We start from the raw sequence: 7,379 nt of genomic DNA on the forward strand, positions 1-7,379 counted from the left end.
GTTATGTCAGAACCACTTGGAGGACTCTCTGGGATGACGTGCCCGGCATGCCGGAACCACCTCTCAGACGTACCAGAAGCACCTGCCGGAGAAGCTGGAAAGACGTCCTGGACAGACTGGAACCACGTGACGTCCATGCCTGAACCACCTGCCAAGCACGGCGGAACCACCTGCCAGACACGCCAAAATCACCTGCGGGCTACGCCAGAACCACTTGCACGAGTCTCCGAAATGACCTGCCGGGCATGTTGGAACCACCTCTCAGACGTGCCAGAAGCACGTGGCGGACAGTCCGGAATCACCTGTTGGGCATACGCAACCACCTATGAGACGTACCAGAACCACGTGCCGTGCACGCCAGAACCACCTACCGGACAGACGGGAATCGCCTTTCGGGCATGCCGGTACCACCAGTCAGATGTGCCAGAAACACGTGCCGGAGACGTCGGAAGCACCTGCCGAGCACGTCGCAACCACCTGCTCAACTCGCCTGAACCACCTGCCGGAGACGCCAAAATCACCTGCCGACTATGCCAGAACCACTTGGCGAATACTCCGGAATCACTTGCCGGGCATGCAGGAACCACCTCTCAGACACGCCAGAACCCCGTGCCAATGACCCCGGAAGCACCAGCCGAGCACGCCGGAACCACCTGCTCGACTCGCCAGAACCACCTGCCGATCACGAAAAAATCACCTGCCGGCTACGCCACAACCAGTTAGTGAACACTTCGGAATCACCTGCCAGGCTTGCTGGAACCACCTGCCAGTCATGCCAAAATCACCTGCCAACTACGCCAGTACCACTTGGCGGACACTGTGGAAACACCTGTCGGGCCGGCCGGAACCACATCTCAGACGTGCCAGAACCATGTGCATGAGATGCTGGAACCACACCCCGAACAGACGGAAAACACCGGCCAGACCCGTCTGAACAACCTGCCGAGCACGCCGGAGCCACCTGCTCGACTCGCCAGAAACACCTGCCGGACACGCCAAAATCAGCTGCCGGGTATGCCAGAATGACCTGGCGGACACTACGGAATCACCTGCCGCGCATGCCGGAACCACCTCTCAGACGTGCCGGAAGCACGTGCCAGACACGCCGGAAACACCTACCGGACAGACCGGAACCACCTGCCAAGAACGCCGGAGCCACCTGTTCGACTCGCTGGAACCACCTGCCGGACAGGCCAATATCAACTGCTGGCTATGCCAAAACCACCTGGGGGACAGTCCGGGATCAACTGCCAGCCATGGCGGAACCACCTCTCAGACGTACCAGAACCACCTGCCGGAGAAGCTGGAAACACGTCCTGGACAGACTGGAGCCACGTGACGGCCATGCCTGAACCACCTGCCGAGCACGGCGGAACCACCTGCCGGACACGCCACAATCACCTGCGGGCTACGCCAGAACCACTTGGACGACTCTCGTAATGACCTGCCGGGCATGTTGGAACCACCTCTCAGACGTGCCAGACGCACGTGGCGGACAGTCCGGAATCACCTGTTGGGCATACGCAACCACCTCTGAGACGTACCAGAACCACGTGCTGTGCACGCCGGAACCACCTACCAGACAGACCGGAATCAACTTTTGGGCATGCCGGAACCACCTGTCAGATGTGCCAGAAACACGTGCCGGAGACGCCGGAAGGACCTGCCGAGCACGTCGCAACCACCTGCTCAACTCGCCTGAACCACCTGCCGGACACGCCAAAATCACCTGCCCGCTACAGCAGCACCACTTCGGGGACAAGCCGGAATCACGTGAGGGGCATGCCGGCACAGCCTCTCAGACTGAACCTCGTGCCGGACACCACAGAACCACCTGCCGGACAGAGTGGAACCACTTGCCGGACACGCCGGAACCACCGGCTCGACCCGCCGGAACGACCGCTGGAGATGCAAAATCACCTGCCGGCTACGCCGGAAAGACTTGGCGAACACTCCGGAATCACCTGCCGGGCATGCCGGAACCACCTCTCAGATATGCCAGAACCACGTGCCAATGACCCTGGAAGCACCTGCCGAGCACGCCGGAACCACCTGCTCGACTCGCCAGAACCACCTGCCGGACACGCAAAAATCACCTGCCGGCTACGCCACAACCAGTTGGGGAACACTTGGGAATCACCTGCCGGGCTTGCTGTAACCACCTGCCGGTCATGCCAAAATCACCTGCCAACTACGCCAGTACCACTTGGCGGACACTGTGGAAACACCTGTCGGGCCGGCCGCAACCACATCTCAGACGTGCCATAACCATGTGCATGAGATGCTGGAACCACACCCCGAACAGACGGAAAACACCTGCCAGACCCTTCTGAACAACCTGCCGAGCACGCCGGAGCCACCTGCTCGACTCGCCGGAACCACCTACCTGACATGCCAAAATCACCAGCCGGGTATGCCAGAACCACTTGGCGGACACTCCGGAATCATCTGCCGGACATGCCGGAACCAGCTCTCAGACATACCAGAACCAAGTGCCGGAGACTCCTGAAGCACCTGCCGAGCATGCCGGAGCCACCTGCTTGACTCGCAAGAAACACCTGCCGGACACGCCAAAATCACCTGCCGGGTACGCCAGAACCACCTGGCGGACACTCCGAAATCACCTGTCGCGCATGCTGGAACCACCTCTCAGACGTGCCGGAAGCACGTGCCGGACACGCCGGAATCACCTACCGGACAGACCGGAACCACCTGCCGAGCACGCCGGAGCCACCTGTTCGACTTGCTGGAACCACCCGCCGGACAGGCCAATATCAACTGCTGGCTATGCCAGAACCACCTGGGGGACGGTCCGGAATCACCTGCCAGCCATGGTGGAACCACCTCTCAGACGTACCAGAACCAACTGCCGGAGAAGCTGGAAACACGTCCTGGACAGTCTGGAACCACCTGCCGGCCAAGCCTGAACCACCTGGCAAGCACAACGGAACAACCTGCCAGACACGCCAAAATCACCTGCGTGTTAGGCCAGAACCACTTGGAGGACTCTCTGGGATGACCTGCCGGGCATGCCGGAACCACCTCTCAGACGTGCCAGAACCATGTGTCGGACAGTCCGGAATCACCTGTTGGGCATGCGCAACCACCTCTGAGACGTACCAGAACCACATGCCGTGCAGGCTGGAACCACCTACCGGACAGACCGGAATCACCTTTCGGGCATGCCGGAACCACCTGTCAGATGTGCCAGAAACACGTGCCGGAGACGCCGGAAGCACCTGCCAAGCACGTTGGAACCACCTTCTCAACTCGCCTGAACCACCTGCCGGACATGCCAAAATCACCTGCCGACTATGCCAGAACCACTTGGCGAACACTCCGGAATCACTTGCCGGGCATGCAGGAACCACCTCTCAGACATGCCAGAACCCCGTGCCAATGACCCCGGAAGCACCAGCCGAGCACGCCGGAACCACCTGCTCGACTCGCCAGAACCACCTGCCGATCATGCAAAAATCACCTGCCGGCTACGCCACAACCAGTTAGTGAACACTTTGGAATCACCTGCCAGGCTTGCTGGAACCACCTGCCAGTCATGCCAAAATCACCTGCCAACTACGCCAGTACCACTTGGCGGACACTGTGGAAACACCTGTCGGGCCGGCCGGAACCACATCTCAGACGTGCCAGAACCATGTGCATGAGATGCTGGAACCACACCCCGAACAGACGGAAAACACCTGCCAGACCCGTCTGAACAACTTGCCTAGCACGCCGGAGCCACCTGCTCGACTCGCCGGAACCACCTACCTGACATGCGAAAATCACCAGCCGGGTATGCCAGAACCACTTGGCGGACACTCCGGAATCATCTGCCGGACATGCCGGAACCAGCTCTCAGAAACACCAGAACCACGTGACGGAGACGCCGGAAGCACCTGCCGAGCATGCTGGAGCCACCTGCTCGACTCGCCTGAAACACCTGCCGGACGCGCCCAAAGTCACCTGCCGGGTACGCCAGAACCACCTGGCGGACACTCCGAAATCACCTGTCACGCATGCCGGAACCACCTCTCAGACGTGCCGGAAGCACGTGCCGGACACGCCGCAATCACCTACCGGACAGACCGGAACCACCTGCCGAGCACGCCAGAGCCACCTGTTCGACTCGCTGGAACCACCTGCCGGACAGGCCAATATCAACTGCTGGCTATGCCAGAACCACCTGGGGGACGGTCCGGAATCACCTGCCATCCATGGCGGAACCACCTCTCAGACGTACCAGAACCACCTGCCGGACAAGCTGGAAACACGTCCTGGACAGTCTGGAACCACGTGCCGGCCATGCCTGAACCACCTGCCAAGCACGACGGAACAACCTGCCAGACACGCCAAAATCACCTGCGTGTTAGGCCAGAACCACTTGGAGGACTCTCTGGGATGACCTGCCGGGCATGCCGGAACCACCTCTCAGACGTGCCAGAACCATGTGGCGGACAGTCCGGAATCACCTGTTGGGCATGCGCAACCACCTCTGAGACGTACCAGAACCACATGCCGTGCAGGCTGGAACCACCTACCGGACAGACGGGAATCACCTTTCGGGCATGCCGGAACCACCTGTCAGATGTGCCAGAAACATGTGCCGGAGACGCCGGAAGCACCTGCCGAGCACGTTGCAACCACCTGCTCAACTCGCCTGAACCACCTGCCGGACACACCAAAATCACCTGCCCGCTACACCAGCACCACTTCGGGGACAAGCCGGAATCACGTGAGGGGCATGCCGGCACAGCCTCTCAGACTGAACCTCGTGCCGGACACCACAGAACCACCTGCCGGACAGAGTGGAACCACTTGCCGGAAACACCGGAACCACCGGCTCGACCCGCCGGAACGACCGCTGGACATGCCAAAATCACCTGCCGACTACGCCAGAACCACTTGGCGAACACTCCGGAATCACTTGCCGGGCATGCCGGAACCACCTCTCAGATATGCCAGAACCACGTGCCAATGACCCCGGAAGCACCAGCCGAGCACGCCGGAACCACCTGCTCGACTCGCCAGAACCACCTGCCGGATCACGCAAAAATCACCTGCCGGCTACGCCACAACCAGTTGGGGAACACTTCGGAATCACCTGCCAGGCTTGCTGGAACCACCTGCCGGTCATGCCAAAGTCACCTGCCAACTACGCCAGTACCACTTGGCGGACACTGTGGAAACACCTGTCGGGCCGGCAGCAACCACATCTCAGACGTGCCAGAAACGTGTTCATGAGATGCTGGAACCACACCCCGAACAGACGGATAACACCTGCCAGAACCGTCTGAACCACCTGCCGAGCACGCCGGAACCACCTGCTCGACTCGCCGGAACCACCTCCCTGACACGCCAAAATCACCAGCCGGGTATGCCAGAACCACTTGGCGGACACTCCGGAATCATCTGCCGGACATGCCGGAACCAGCTCTAAGACACACCAGAACCACGTGCCGGAGACGCCGGACGCACCTGCCGAGCATGCCGGAGCCACCTGCTCGACTCGCCAGAAACACCTGCCGGACACGCCAAAATCACCTGTCGGGTACGCCAGAAGCACCTGGCGGACACTCCGAAATCACCTGTCGCGCATGCCGGAACCACCTCTCAGACGTGCCGGAAGCACGTGCCGGACACGCCGGAATCACCTACCGGACAGACCGGAACCACCTGCCAGGAACGCCGGAGCCACCTGTTCGACTCGCTGGAACCACCTGCCGGACAGGCCAATATCAACTGCTGGCTATGCCAGAACCACCTGGGGGACAGTCCGGGATCACCTGCCAGCCATGGCTGAACCACCTCTCAGACGTAGCAGAACCACCTGCCGGAGAAGCTGGAAACACGTCCTGGACAGACTGGAACCACGTGACGGCCATGACTGAACCACCTGACGAGCACGGCGGAACCACCTGCCGGACACGCCACAATCACCTGCGGGCTACGCCAGAACCACTTGGACGACTCTCGAAATGACCTGCCGGGCATGTTGGAACCACCTCTCAGACGTGCCAGAAGCACGTGGCGGACAGTCCGGAATCACCTGTTGGGCATACGCAACCACCTCTGAGACGTACCAGAACCACTTGCCGTGCACGCTGGAACCACCTACCGGACAGACCGGAATCAAATTTTGGGCATGCCGGAACCACCAGTCAGATGTGCCAGAAACACGTGCCGGAGACGCCGGAAGCACCTGCCGAGCACGTCGCAACCACCTGCTCAACTCGCCTGAACCACCTGCCAGACACGCCAAAATCACCTGCCCGCTACACCAGCACCACTTCGGGGACAAGCTGGAATCACGTGAGGGGCATGCCGGCACAGCCTCTCAGACTGAACCTCGTGCCGGACACCACAGAGCGACCTGCCGGACAGACCGGAACCACCTGCCGGACACGCCGGAACCACCGGCTCGACCCGCCGGAACGACCGCTGGACATGCAAAATCACCTGCCGGCTACGCCGGAAACACTTGTCGAACACTCCGGAATCACCTGGCGGTCATGCCAAAATCACCTGCCAACTACGGCAGTACCACTTGGCGGACACTGTGGAAACACCTGTCGGGCCGGCCGCAACCACATCTCAGACGTGCCAGAACCATGTGCATGAGATGCTGGAACCACACCCCGAACAGACGGATAACACCTGCCAGACCTGTCGGAACAACCTGTCGAGCACGCCGGAGCCACCTGCTCTACTCGCCGGAACCACCTACCTGACATGCCAAAATCACCAGCCGGGTATGCCAGAACCACCTGGCGGACACTACGGAATCATCTGCCGCGCATGCCGGAACCACCTCTCAGACGTGCCGGAAGCACGTGCCAGACACGCCGGAAACACCTACCGGACAGACCGGAACCACCTGCCAAGAACGCCGGAGCCACCTGTTCGACTCGCTGGAACCACCTGCCGGACAGGCCAATATCAACTGCTGGCTATGCCAGAACCACCTGGGGGACAGTCCGGGATCACCTGCCAGCCATGGCGGAACCACCTCTCAGACGTACCCGAACCACCTGCCGGAGAAGCTGGAAACACGTCCTGGACAGACTGGAACCACGTGACGGCCATGCCTGAACCACCTGCCGAGCACGGTGGAACCACCTGCCGGACTCGCCAAAATCACCTGCGGGCTACGCCAGAACCACTTGGACGACCCTCCGAAATGACCTGCAGGGCATGTTGGAACCACCTCTCAGACGTGCCAGAAGCACGTGGCGGACAGTCCGGAATCACCTGTTGGGCATACGCAACCACCTCTGAGACGTACCAGAACCACGTGCCGTACACGCCGGAACCACCTACCGGACAGACCGGAATCAACTTTTGGGCATGCCGGAACCACCAGTCAGATGTGCCAGAAA

Source organism: Equus przewalskii, unplaced genomic scaffold, assembly GCF_037783145.1.
Source record: "Equus przewalskii isolate Varuska unplaced genomic scaffold, EquPr2 contig_R1761, whole genome shotgun sequence".
NCBI lineage: Eukaryota > Metazoa > Chordata > Mammalia > Perissodactyla > Equidae > Equus > Equus przewalskii.